Source organism: Dromiciops gliroides, chromosome 3 (assembly GCF_019393635.1).
Source record: "Dromiciops gliroides isolate mDroGli1 chromosome 3, mDroGli1.pri, whole genome shotgun sequence".
In the NCBI taxonomy this organism is placed as follows: domain Eukaryota; kingdom Metazoa; phylum Chordata; class Mammalia; order Microbiotheria; family Microbiotheriidae; genus Dromiciops; species Dromiciops gliroides.
The window spans coordinates 149,341,531-149,356,409 of NC_057863.1; the positions used below are offsets into that span (position 1 = coordinate 149,341,531).

Consider the following 14,879-nt stretch of genomic DNA (forward strand, 5'->3'; position numbering starts at 1 on the left):
AATTAATTAATTTCTGGTCTCATTGAATTGCTCTCATAATCCTCTCCTTTTCTATGTTTCTATTTTTTTTTGGATGGTACCCATTATGGCTTCCTATTTAAAAAAAAAAGTCCTTCATTCTCCAACAGATTTGTTTATGCCATTACTCTGAGAGGCAACTTGAGTCAATTTTATCATCTTTAAAATTTAAAATAATAGCATCTAGCACCTAGGGTTGTTGTGAAAATCAAATGAGATAATAATTGTAAATTACATGGCACAGTACCCACAGCATAGCAATTGTTATATAAATGTTAGTTAGTATTAATATTATTAGTGACCACCAAACTTCGAGCTAGTAGTTCTCAGGATCCTTAGGCAATGGGCCATATGAAATGCTTGCCTGGTTAAATCTCCTTAAATGAGGTTCTGCTTAAGAGAAACAGAGATATGGAAAGAGTAATTTAATAAGGAAATACATGGAGTTTTGGAGATATTATTAGCTCAGCACCAACATGTAAAACTATTTTAAAACCCTGTAAAATAAGGATATGTAATCTTTGTTGTATCTCCTCTGGGTTACTCCACAAATTCTACTTACAGATTTCACTGTTTGGTTAAGTGAGGATGGTGCTTTCTCATATTTTAGGATATATCTCTGTGAGTCCCCACTAATGTGCTTTTCTTTTCTTTCTGTTTAGAATTTTATTTTCCAAATTACATGTAAAAACAAATTTTGACATTAATTTTTTTAAAACTTCATTTTCCAACTTCTCTTCCTCCCTCCCTCAACACCCCCCTACCCCAAAAAACTCCTTGGATGCAAGACACTCATCAACCACAACCACTCCCCCCCATAAAAAAAAAGAGAAACAAAAAATGCTTATTATCCCTTCATAATCTGTTCCCACCTGTGTCCTCTGTCTAAATTTATTCCTATCATCTGCCCTAATACTCAATAGCCTCTTATGATTTAGACATAATCATCTTCTCAAATAGGAATGTAAACAGTTTAATCTTTTAACATCTCTCATGATTTTTTTCCTGTTTATCTTTTTATGCTTCTCTAGTGTCTTTCAATTGAAAGTCAAATTTTCTATTAAGTTCAGTTCTTTTCATCACGAATACCAGAAAGTCCTCTTTTTCACTGAAGTCCCATTTTCCCCTCCAGAAGATTATACTCAGTTTTTCTTGGCAGGTGATTTTTCGTTGTAAAGCCAATTCCTTTGCCTTCCAGAGTATCATATCCCATGCCTTTCAGTCCTTTAATGTAGAAGCTGCTATATCCTGTGCTATCCTTGCCATGGATCTACAGTATTTAAATTGCTTCATTCTGGCTGCTAGAAATATTTTCTCTTTGACCAGGGAGCTCTGGAGTTTGGTTATAATATTCCTGAAAGTTTTCCTTTTGGGATCTTGTTCAGGAGGTGATTGGTGGATTCTTTCAATTTCTATTTTACCTTCTTCTAGACTATCAGTACAGTTTTCTCTGATAATTACCTGGAAGATGATATCTAGGCTCTTTTTTTCAGGTAATCCAATAATTTTCAGATTATCTCTCCTGGATCTATTTTCCAGGTCAGCAGTTTTTCCAAGAAAATATTTCACATTACCCTCTATTTTGTTATTCATTTGGATTTGCTTTATTGTATCTTAGTTTCTCATAAAGTCACTAGCTTCCATTTGTTCAATCCTAATTCTTAGGCAATTATTTTCATGAGAGAGCTTTTGTATCTCCTTTTCCATTTGGTTTTTCAAGCTGTTGACTTTTTTCTCATGTCTTTCCTTCATCACCCTGATTTCTCTTTCCTTTTTTCCTCTACCTCTCTAATTTTATCTTCAAAATTCTTTTTGAGTCTTTCTGTGGCCTGAGGCCAATTCATATTTTTCTTTGAAGCTTTAGATATAGGGGCCCTGATGTTGCTATCCTCTTCTGAGGGTGCACCTTGATCTTCCTTGTCAATAAAGAAGCGCTCTATGGTTTACATCTTTCTCTGCCTGCTCATCCTGCCTTTCACTTGACTTTTAACTCCTTCTTGGTGTGGGGTTCAGATTCTGGGGTCCTAGGTATTATGATTTAATGAGAGACAGTTTCTTCACTCACCTGGCCTTTTCTCTGCTCCATAGATAACCTCAGGCCAATTTTTTCACTCAACCAGGCAGAAGAATTTTATGTGCAGTGGTTGCTAGTTCCTTTGAGCCTGTACCCCTCCCCGACCTGGTCTGTCACCACTCAAGGTTTCTTTCTGGTTCCCTGCTGAGGTAGGACAGCTAACCAAATCCCCACTTAGGTCCTGCACACAGTCCCTTAGACTCCCCACCCTCCCCGGGCAGCCATTCAGCCTTCTCACCAGACTGTGAACTTAGTTCCAGAAGATACCAGCACTGCAGCTGATTTGGCGGTGGGGGGGGGGGGGGCGGTGGGGGGGAGGAGTTTCTTTAGCGCAGCCTGCCTGGGGCTGTATCTGTTTTGCTTCAATTGCGGGGCTTGTGGTTTTCTTTTAGTAGACAAAATTAACTCTTAGAGGCATTTAGTCAGCATGTCATAGAAAGAACTGTAGTTACAAAATATCCTCACCATAAACCTGGGAACACTATCTTCCATATACCCAAAGTATCCACGGGAAGAATGTTCTTGCTCTTAGAGAACAATGATAATGAGTTCCATGTGTAGGATAAACAAGGGGTAAAGGTAATGCACAACTCCTAGAACTTCAGGGTTTGGAACTGATTTCTCTATTTGTGGAATGATCACAAAGCTCACCTGGGGTATAAAGTGTCTGCCGAGTAGTTTAAGCTGGGATTCCCAGAGTTTTTCCTCTCTATAGAGTAATTCTTGCTTGTTTCTTGAAGGTATTCCTTACCTTGTTTGCTTTTCTCAGTATCTGTATGTGACTGGAATATATAGCTTTGTTCCTCACTGAATATACTACACTACTTGTCATATGTTTACTCTTTAAAGCTATATGGTTTTAGTGGGGTAGAAAGATAAATCATCTCCCTTCTCCCTCACTTCCCCAACCACAACAGAAATCTTCTCCTCAAGAATCTCTCAGCTTTTGCAATGTCACCTATGCTCTAACTGCTGAATTTCTGATATTAGGCTTAGCTGTTTGTTTTTTTTTTTTTTCTGGTGGGGCAATGAGGGTTAGGTGACTTGCCAGGGTCACACAGATGGTAAGTGTCAAGTGTCTGAGGCCGGATTTGAACTCAAGTCCTCCTGAATCCAGGGTCAGTGCCTTATCCACTGTTCCACCTAGCTGCCCCCTTGGCTGAGCTATTTAAAGCCTCCAGAGGTTTGCTCAGCCAATCATATTGGTCTCTTCTTAACTCAATCAGAGAGGGTATACACACTTATTTTACAGTTAGCTTATATTCTGGGCCTCCTTTAACTATATCAATTCAACTGGGGAGGGTGCAATTCCTTATCCCTCAAACCCTAAAGACACAGATGTGAAAGTTTTCCTGTACATAGGATATAATTAGGTTATCTCTCTTGAACTTAGTTGCGGCTATTACTTTGGTCAAATATTTAGTTGAATGTTGATATGTCTATGCAGAGAGAGAAGCGGAGATAGAGACACAAAGAGACACAGAGGCAGAGACAGAGAGAGACATAGACACAGACAGAAACACAGATAGACACAGAGAGACAAAGAGACAGAGAGACAGTCAGAGACACACAGAAAGAGACAGAGAGACAGAGACAGAGAGACAGAGAGAGACAGAGAGAGAAAGGAAATAACAGACACAAAAATCCCCTCCTGTTTTTCACAGCTGCTGAGTACTACTCTACCCACAAAGAGGGAGCCAAGAGAAAATAAGTGCAGAAGACTTTGGCTCTTTAAGCTCTTCCCACTTTTGGTCTAGTTGGGTCACACATAATCATCCATCAAAGATAGACTATCTGTCTCCTTTCTGAGGGTCATCTAGTTAAGTTTGCAAAGGCCTGTCAGCAGTTTGGCTACATGATGATGAATTGTGTGCCACAGCATCTCCCAGGGCATACCTATTTAGTCATAGAAGGGTCGTGGTCTAGACTGATGGAGGAAGAACACACACATATATGAAATTATATATTTTTTTAAAATATTGGAGTATTGTTCTTAGCTATATAAATCATAAATATGGACCTGGGATATAGCTGATTATAGGTTATCTCCTGTTCAGGTGGAGAAAACAACATTAAAGAGGGGATATAGTTTCTCTAATAACAGATTTAGAGAAAAAGAGATGTTTAGATGAACTGGAGTTGGGGAATTATAAGAAGTTCAGTTTTTTTTTTTTCTCTTTTAAAAAAATTCCCATTTCAGAGCTGGGAGGAACATAAAAGAAGATTGCTGAAAGCAGAAATGGAGAAAAGTTAAAAAAATAGGAAAATAAAGTGGCAGTAGTAGGGATAAAATAGAGAGATATAGACATATTTGTTTTTCAGTTGTGTTTGATGCTTGATGATCCATGGACCATACTGTCCATGGAGTTTTCTTGGCAAAGATACTGGACTGATTTACTATTTCCTTCTCCAGTAGATTAGGACAAACAGAAGTTAACTGACTTGTTCAGGGTCACACAGTAAGTGTCTGAGTGCAGATTTAAACTCAGATAATCCTATCTGGAGGGTCAGTGCTTTATCCACTGAGCCATCTAGCTGCCAGATAGGAGAGAGAAAAAGAGAACAAGAGAGAATCCATAATTGTTATCCTTCACCTGAGAAAGGAGCATAGATTGGTTTAAATAGATCTGAGGAAAGCAACCTGGATGAAAATGCCAGGAAGTAGGTGGAATCACTTAATCTCTTAGGGATCTACTTTGCTCATCTGTAAAATGAGGGAGTTGTACTGAAGGATCTCTAGGGTCCTTTGTTACTTCTAATAGTTTATGATTCTATAAGGTGTGGTGTTTTTTGTTTTGTTTGTTTGCTTGTTTTTTGTTTTTTTTATCCATAGATCCAAAGAAAAGGGCAGAGCAAATTAGAGGTAAATGAGCCATTTATGTGAGGGATATCTAAAGAAAGAAGTAAAGAGGATTGAAAGAAAGCTAGCTTGAAATAAGCTTCACTGTATGTTGTTGATTGAAGGAAAGGTAAATACTGGCTAGTGTACCATTAAGGGTAGTACCAATCAATAGTAATAGTAAAGAATGGGAAATTGATTAATATTCTTTGAAAGAAGAAGGTTTGGGCATTTTTTTTTACTTTTGTAAGAATCGTATTAGGTGCCAAGAGATTTAGAGGGAGTTTTACTATTGACAAGGAAAAAAAATAAGTATATGTCACCTTTTACTTTTCTCACATAACACTGAGTACTGAAAATGCTGTTTTATTATCCAAATAGATGTGATCTGTCATCAAATTAGGAAAAATGAAAAGAGGAATTTAGCATATCTTTCCCATAAATGGAAAAAACAAATAAATCCTATGAATTCTTAATAAAAGAAAAAATAGTATTTGGAAGGCATTTTAATTCTGTTAAAGAAAAGGCTATCAGAGCAGAAATATGACAAGAAATCATATGAAAGTAAACTCTTTGGTTGTTTTATGCAAGAAAGCAGAGATGACATTTCTACTTCAAAACATATGGCAATCTGCTGGAGTTTATACAAAAACCAAAAAGGCAAGGCACATGGTAATTTCATTCATAAAGTTAGAAGAGGCAGCAGGATTCTTAAAGCAAGTAAGACAAACAATTGAACATAACTTATTAACCCAACATACTTTTGCTCTTTCATAGTTTATCTGACACTAGAAAAGGCCATCAGAGTATCTGTATTTTCTTCTTGGGAGAATTTCAGTGTTTAGATCAGGGAAGAAAAGTCTACCGAATTCCTTCTTGTCAGTGAATCATTGGAATTGTACTTCAAAGTTGCCTTGAGACAGAGACATAGCCTTCCCCCCTCCCTCACCCATGACCTTTATTTCTTCCATGTCCTTCTTATCTTGTGTTGGTAATGTTATTCAAATTTATCACCTGCTTAGTATTCCTATCCAATAGCATAGCTGTCATTTTGTGCTAATTTTCCATAAATTACTTAGCAAAAAATACCAAACCACTCAATAACTAGAAGTGAATAGTGAGAGTGTCCCTTTGGTTTGGTGATTTGTAGAGGTATGTGACTAGGGCGAATATTCAATATGTCAGTATTGTGTCACACACTGTTCTTGAAATTGTCAGACAATCTCAAATCTCTATGGTATACCTCCCAAGTTTCCCAGAAACTGGAAGTGTTTCTTTGGAAGATATATAAAATATTAGATTTGTGTCTCTGAATTTTGTTATCCTAATAACTGTTTGTTGACTGACAAACTGTCTTAAATAATGTGATGGCTATTTTCCCCCCTTTGCCCCATTGTCTGTTTAAAACAAAACTCATCTGTCCCTGTTTGGAAACCAGACTTTCTTGTTTGTTGCTAATTAGGCCTGACAGTTTCATACCTTCGAGTTGTTTGCATTGTTTTCCCAAGATAATTGCCTTTGTTTTGGATACCCCCAGTACATATTTCTGCACTTGTTTAGTGTAATTAATACTTAATAGTTTATTGCACCATTAAATACAGGTATGGGAAAGTGATTATGTTTCTAAAAAATTTCAATAAGATTGCAGGAAAAATGTGATGTTGGTTCATCCAGTTATTCAGATTTAGTGCACTTATAACTGCCTGGTGTTTACTTATTTCTGATATAATAAGAATTTATTTTCTCTATCATAAGTGCATGGTTCAGTTGAGGCACCTAGTTTAAATGAATTATTTCCCTCTGAGCTCAGTTTCTTACATTTTAGTGCAGGAGAATTTGCTATCAATAGAAGAGATTTGCTTCTCCAAAGTATCTTGCATAATTTCTTTTGCCTTTCCTAGAATATTCTTCTTCCAGAATCCAAAGAGGTATGCAGATGAGGCTATTAAACAGACTACACAATAAAAAGATATATGAATTGAGAAATTAGAAACCAGGTGGATATAGATAACAACTAGTCACTGTTATTTTTTAAAAAACTAGTGTTTTTGTTTATTGTGTAATCTACTTTGTTACTGTTAGCAAAATTCTTAGGTCTACAGAAAATATTTGTAAAAATTAAGATTTCTTTTCCTTTCTTTCTTTGTGTTATATGTAGATCCTCATGACTTGGATCTTCATACTTGTGATGTGACAAGGAATATTGCAAGAGGCAGAGCTAATTGACACAACCATTACACTCTTAAAATTTGACCACTTGTTAGGTTTCTAGGACTCTTTTCTTACCCTTGTTTCATGCAGACTTTAGCCAATTGATTTCACATATTTCTTAAGGGACCCTTCTTGCTGTTGATCCTCTCCTACCCTTCCTGTTATTTACTACCTACACTCATTTTATGGTTTTACTACTTGGTATCTGCCTAGTAATACCTAATTGGTTTTACTGGTTGTTTTAGGGTCCCAGTTTGGAATCTTTCCTTCTTCTCATTCACATCAGATTTTATCTCATGCATCTTATTCTGCTCTGTCCTAAATATTAGTTTCAAAAAATCTGATCAATGTATTCATGCAAAGGTGTTAATATATAATAAGCATCCGTTCTTATCTCTTTATGGGACATTTATATTTCAAAAGAGAACATTTCCTTCACAACCCAGATAGCTAAATTTCTATTTGTAGAATTTCAGTCATCACTTATAAACTGGTAGGGATTATATATTCTCAAAGGATTTTCCTGTCTCCTCAAATCTGAAGACATAAGAAATTGCTTGCCTATAAATTTCACAAGCATTTTATCTATACTTTGAATCCAAGCCACTGATTAAAAAAATCTTGAATAGAATCAAATGGAGAACACATCCTAGGATTGCTGATTATAAACCTTTTACTACAATAACATCTTAAAGTCAGTTGTTGTCCACTTCTCTGTGACCCCCTTTTTGGGGTTTTCCTGACAAACGTATTGGAGTGGTTGTCCATTTTATTCTTCAGCTCATTTTTCAGATAAGGAACTGAGGCAAATGACTTGCCCCAGATCACATAGATGGTAAGTGTCTGAGATTGGATTTGAAATCATGAAGATGAGTTTTCCTGACTTCAAGCCTATTGATCTATCCATTGTGGCACCTAGCTGCCATTCTTAGAATCCAAACTTTACCTTTATCCTGAATCTCCTTTACAGCTTCCCAAAATGTGACTATCTAATTGCTGGTTAATTGTCTCCAGAAATGAAGGGCATATTACTTTTTAAAGCAGGCAAGTCAATTTTGCCTACCTCTCATTGATGTATTAAACATTGAAATATGTTCTGTTCTCTTTTTTTCATTATGGGGTCAAGAAAAATAAATTGAATCTCTCTTCCACACAACCCCATAATTAATTGAAGACAATTATTCTATTTTCTACAAAACCTCTTCTTTAAACTGAATTAGTCCAAGTTTCTTCAACTGTATGACATGGGTTTTAGTCTCCTAATCATAACAGTAACATTTCACTGGATATGCTCAAAGTTATTAAAACCCAGAATTAAATGCAATATTTTTGAAAGGAGCTGAAATTGACATCATGTAGTGAAAATATCAGTACTCATTCTTGAACAACGTGTTCCTGTTAATGTTGCTTAAGTTCCAGTAGAGATTTTAGAAGCTATATCACACTGCTGCCTCTTATTGAACTTTTGATAAACAACTTAACCACACTTGTCCTTAGTTTCTTCATCTATAAAATGAAGGGGTTGAATGCTCTAAGGCCTGGAATACTCTTAGATCTCTAAGGTCTTTCTCAACTCCAAAACTCCTGGATGCTGATTTCATTAAGCACATGAGCAGATTTCCATTTTTCTCCAATGGGAAAAAAAACCGTATTAGGCCCTGGACCAACAAATCAATTCCAGGTGTTGTGACTGATATAGTTGCAGTTCTTCCTGAAGGCAGAGGAATGGATTCAATCACTTCTCATTGGGTCTTCCTCTGGTTATGATATTTTTCTAGAAATTATTGCAAAAACTCCCAAGTTCAAATACCTTTCCATTCTCAAGAATCATTCAAGAGGAGAGAGGAGAAGAGAGATACAAATTCTACCATTACCTCTGAGGGTTATTTTTTTTTTTTTTTACCGTCTTCTTGGTCTAAAACTAGGCAAACTGGAGTAAGTACAGCAGACCCAATCAAATTAGTCATATTTGAAGATTGTCACAACCACACCACCAAATTAGCATTAAGTGTGATTAAAATTCATTCAGTGTGCCTGCACAGTCCCCATAGTACAAGACATCAACACCTTTGTAATGAGCTTTCTCTCTAATGATTCTGGGAGAGAAGTAAACTTTTCAGTTCTGATTAGATGCATGCAAGGGCCTCTCTTTCAGATGAGGGTACATCAACTTTTATGAATTATTTTTCATTGTTTATCTGTATGAATTTAGAGGCATTTTAATAGTATCATTCATTTTTTGTTCAGGGAGCAAACTCCCCTAGAAACAGAGGAGATGATGGATACTATGCAGTGTAAATAGCCAAGGTTGATAAAAAATACTTTTCCCGAGGCCAACTCTAACTGGAAACATAGACTGAAACATTTGGGAGTTGTTTTTTCTTTTTCTTTTTTTAAGTGAGACATTTGTGAAATGTAAAGATTATCTGTGCTAAATTCCCTTTCATTGGTGGTAACAAATGAGGTAATTTCTTCAATAGAAAGAGATGGTATGCAAAAATCTGCTCATTAGTTTACTAAGTGTGTGTGGAAACAATTATTTTAACTCAAGCATCTGCCACATGATGGGCTTCAAAATACTCTGTAATTTAAAAGTTCTCCCACTGTGTGTGTATTTGTTTTTATTATGCATTGTATTGGTAGGATGTCCTTGGGTTGTTTAATTGGAATTCTGTGCTGGAAGTAATGGAATCACTATATTTAATAACTGACTTGTAATATTTCTGATGTAGCAGATGGTTTTGTTTTCTGAAGATTAATTTACATCAATATACCTTTCTTTAGGAAGTTTATCCTTTTTTTTAAAGTGCTGAAACCTTTAGTACTTTATGTGGCTTGGATCCCTGCTAAAATTCATTCAGGTTTGCTCATTAAAAATTGCATTATTAGTTGGCTTATTCACTTTTTGTTTATTTTCTTTTTATTAGTATTCAGGTAACAGTTAATCTGTTAATTAGCAGTTACCTGTTATATGTCAGTATCCAATAGTGAAGTAAGGCAAGAAATTACAGGTGCAAAGTTACTATTATCCACTATCATAAAAGCAAATAAGCCAAGTTTAGGACTTATTTAATGGGCCTCAATGTTTGAAATAAAATGACAGAATGGATAAAATGGAACTGACATAACACTTTGGGGTTATATTCCACAATGCAAATGCAGGTTGCTGTTTAAAGTTTAAAACTATTAGCTTAAATGATGCAGACCCTTAGATTTTAGGATTTCTCTGTGTAATGAACCAATAATCTGTAAGTATGTCTGTTCTAACACTTTTTTTTTCTATTAATGAACTTGGAAACTATCAAGTAGCCCAAGGTTAAAGAGTAAAACACTATGATTTTCCTCACAGCATAAACAACAATAGGTAGATAGCTAAAGGATTTATTAAGTACATTCTAATAAAATGTGTATGCCGTACCCTGTGATAAGTGCTGGAGATACCAATACAATCAAGCAGGATAGTTGGGAAGCTGGGATGTAGGGGTGGGGTGGGGAGTAGCATTTGATCTGTAGAATGGTATGGAGAATGTTTACTCTTAAGGAAACAGGATTTTGTTTTTCAAGAAGGTGGGTTTATGTTCCAGTCATTACTGTTAATGAAGAAGGGAAGCCTTCAATGTAGACTCATGATTTAGTGCACATGTGGAAATATCTTACTGTGAGAGCATACAGCTGGTCATTTTAGAAACTGTCACAGAGCTGCAGACTTGTGATCACCTGGCTAAATTGGCAGGCATAAAACTCTGCCCTGCCAGATGAGTGGCTGGGGTTGAAGACTTATTAAAAATCTGTCACTTAATGAATTTGTCCATCCTAACTCTGGATGTAATTACTTTCTTCGTTTGGTCTGGCAGGGAAAGTTGCCATCATTTGCTCAACATTCCAGTTTGTCAATACACGAATTATTATATTACCATATCACCATGTGGATGAAAATGGCCTGATGTTTATCATCATCTATGGCAAATGTTTCCCCAGCATGAATTTAATAAGATTTAGGCCACTGACAGTTAAAAAAAATAATTTCTTCACTCATTTTTGTCATTAGGATTTCAATATTTTAAGTCAAGATACATAATGCTATGCTTTTGACATAAATTATCTACTATCCGGCATGAGAACATATGAAGGAGAAATTAATTTAAAAGGATGGTTTTGTTACTATACAGATGAACTGTGATAGTTGAATCTCAAAAGGTTTAGCCATTTTGAATTGATTCTACAGATATTTCCATTTTCTAAATCCCCTGTAAACCTCCTACCTATCATAAAATGTTATCCCCATAAAATCTAGCACATAAAATCAATCATATAGGCTTCTTTCTATTCTGAAAATTCCAAGATTAGAGCCTTAAATGTAGTGGGGGAAAACTGTTCAGAGGCTGTATGTACACAGAATATTCCGAAGGTGCTAAATTGTTTGAGGAAACATTTTTTCAATCTCTATTTTTGTTAATTTTTTCATAACCCACAACCCAAAAGCCATTGGCATAGTTTGAATGAATTGTTCTCTTATATAAGTATTTTAATGATATGTGCATGCTGTGACACCCTACCCCTGAATATACCTAGCATCCATGAGAGCCATGTGCTTACTTAGGCAAACACATTTTAGGAAGTTTCTTGTAGCCATACGTATAGAATGTTGGAATCGCCAAATATCTCAAGAGTATTTATGGCATTTAGCCTTCTGTCTGTCATCCACCTAGGCTAATGATATAAAAAAGCAACCTCAAATTACCAAAACTTAACTATAAAAAAGTAATACTCACTCTAAAACTTCACCCTCCAAGAAATATTGAAAGAGTAGCTTAATGAACATGAAAGAGAAAGACCATCCCTTTTTTGGTGGGGGGGGGGGGGGACTCATCTGGCATTAATTGTGAGCCACTCACATACTATCCCAGAGTGAATTTTGCAAAGGCTTACCTAAATCATCTGAGGCAGGTACTGTTTAGCCTATTCTTAACGAATTCCAGTTGCAGTGTCAAAGTCCAGATGGATTTTGCTGAAATTGTAGAGGTGCTCTTCAAAATAGCCCACTCTTAGGATAAATTCAAAGCTAAATCCTATTATGTTCAAAGTGAAGTGAAATCAATGTCAGTTCATGGGACATGGCCTCATTTTTAAACAGGAAATTTCAATGGAGTCAAGAGTAACTACTTCCTACCAATGTTCCTAGCTACAGATTTATTAGTGCATCATATGAATATTCATATATTGAACACAGAATGAACTGAAATATTGTTAATCATCATTTTAAAACATTTTCATAGAATACAAATATATCTGTGTGTACATTTTTCTGTGTTGATGAAAATGAATAGTACTTTGGGACCAAGTATGCCTATTAAACTGATGTGATACATTACCAGACCTACATAGAAGAAATGAGCACAGATGGTGGGTCTATTACTTCTCTAACAAGAAATTTGTCTTTCTCTCTCATTTTTTTCTCCCTCTCATTGAAATCTGAATAGCATTTTCTCAAGTCATGTAACCTCTGTGGGGATCCTTACTGTGTTTTATCCATTACTTCTACATTAGTAGGGGGAAAAAACCCCAAAGTGATTAATGACTTATTAAAACTTTGTAATGAGAGAACTCTCAAAGTGAGTGTCTGCTTCATTTTTTTCTTTCCATTTGAGATACATATTTTGCATGTAAATTAAAGTCTGTTGGGAAAGAGTTTTTGTATCATGCTAAGATTCCAATTTTCTCATTTAGTACTGACAGAATCATTTAGCCCATGTTAAAAATACCAATGTGTCTGTGCATAGACGTTTTTTAATGATTCAGTTGTTGAATATTTGAATATACAAAAAAGGAAGTTAAGAAATATTTTAAAAAATGAAAATATAAAAAATTGATGTTTTCTTTAAAGTGTGATATTTCATTTAGAGCTTTTTTTCATGTTTTGTATTCTGCTTTATTAGAAAGGGGAAGATTTTCTTTTTTGATAATGGTCTTTGTCTTATGCCTGGTAACTAATGTTAGCTTGGGTCAGAATATAGGTGTGTAGCAATAGTTATTACATTACATGGAATGTGGAAAGCTATTCTATAGGTGGCCTAATTAAGTCTGTTTCCTTTTTGTTTCATTAAAAAATGAAAATGAGTAAGGTTGTTAAGAGGCTATGGTTTTATAATATTAATTATGAGCTCCTCATGTAAATATGACTATGAAATTTTAAATAATTGATTATTCTGAAGTAGAATCATTGAGCACAATGATTTGTTTGATAAACAACATTACTTCATTTGTCTCATTAATTATAGTAATTCAGAATTATTGAATATAAGATGGAGGTGGTAGCTTCCAGTTGCTTCAGGTTTACAGGTGAGGAAACTGAAGTCAAGAAATTAACTGCATAGATTAAAGTGACCTGTAGGGATAGAATTGGGGATACAAGCAAGAGACAAAATTCTACTTGGATACTCCAATAAAAATGTACCCATTTATGCCGATTAATATAGCCTAGAGGGGCAGCTAGGTGGCACAGTGGATGGAGCATCAGCCCTGGAGTCAAGAGGATGTGAGTTCAAATCCAACCTCAGACACTTGCCAACTTACTAGCTGTGTGACCCTAGGCAAGCCTCGCCAAAAAAGGAAAAGAACAAAGAAAGAAACATTATACAGGCTAGAGATTTTAAAAGATCTCATGCAGGTCTTAAAACAATTATATCTTAGACACGGAATTAATACAATGTTCATCAAAATTAATAGGTGGTCTCTAGTACTTCAGAATAGTGCTTCCCACCACTGTCAAATGGAATTTACCTACAGCATAGAGACAGTCATTTCCATGTTACAAAAAAGGTGACAGTATCTATGTTTAGGCTTATTTTCTTATTAAAAAGAAGATATGGGGAAAAAAAAGAAGATAGATTTTGGTTTTCTCCTGCCTTCATTTCATAACATATCCTTCCTTCTTTTTGAACCAGGCTTGATTGTTATAATGTTGCAGCCTTCATTTTTAGCTTTTGGTTGTAGACGTTCACTTGTAGCAAATTTGGATATTTGGCAATAGATTAGAATTTGGAAACACTGGTTTACAAGTTTGATTTGGCATTTAGTATAGACTTCTGTACCATTCCCCCATCTCTCCATAAACTCGTACTCATATATGTGAGTGTGTGTGTGTGTGTGTGTATTTATAAGTATATATGTATACATACATTTATAAATTCAGAAATTGTGTCTTTGATCAGGGTGGGGCCTACTTAAAATATTTTTGAACAACTTTATATAAATGCCTTAATTTTTAAAAATTTTTTTAAATTTATTTTTTTAGTGAGGCAGTTGGGGTTAAGTGACTTGCCCAGGGTCACACAGCTAGTAAGTGTTAAGTGTCTGAGGCCGGATTTGAACTCAGGTACTCCTGACTCCAAGGCCAGTGCTCTCTCCACTGCACTATCTAGCTGCCCCAAATTCCTTAATTTTTAAAGCAAGTTCCCAAAATTGTTCAAGGCCAAGATTGATGAGAAAAAGTTTCCTGTGCATATAAAACTTTTGCTTTTTCAGCCAGTTATTAATGCTGATAGATTATACTTTTGGAGATGGTCTAGTCAGCTATTTTTAATGTGTATGAATTTGCTTTATGTAGTTATATTACTTTTGTGAATTATTTTATACATGCACATTTTAAATTATTTAGCTTCATCAAGTAATTGACATTATTTGAGACAATTTTTTAAAAATTTCTATTATTAAATGGACAGTATAGATTAAAAATAT

At 35.3% G+C, this 14,879-nt stretch overlaps 1 protein-coding gene across 1 annotated transcript in view; it reads left to right on the forward strand.

Annotated features, from left to right (window-relative positions):
* GPC5 (glypican 5) overlaps positions 1-14,879 on the forward strand; it is a 693,474-nt gene that overhangs the window by 677,456 nt on the left and 1,139 nt on the right. The window lies entirely within an intron of this gene.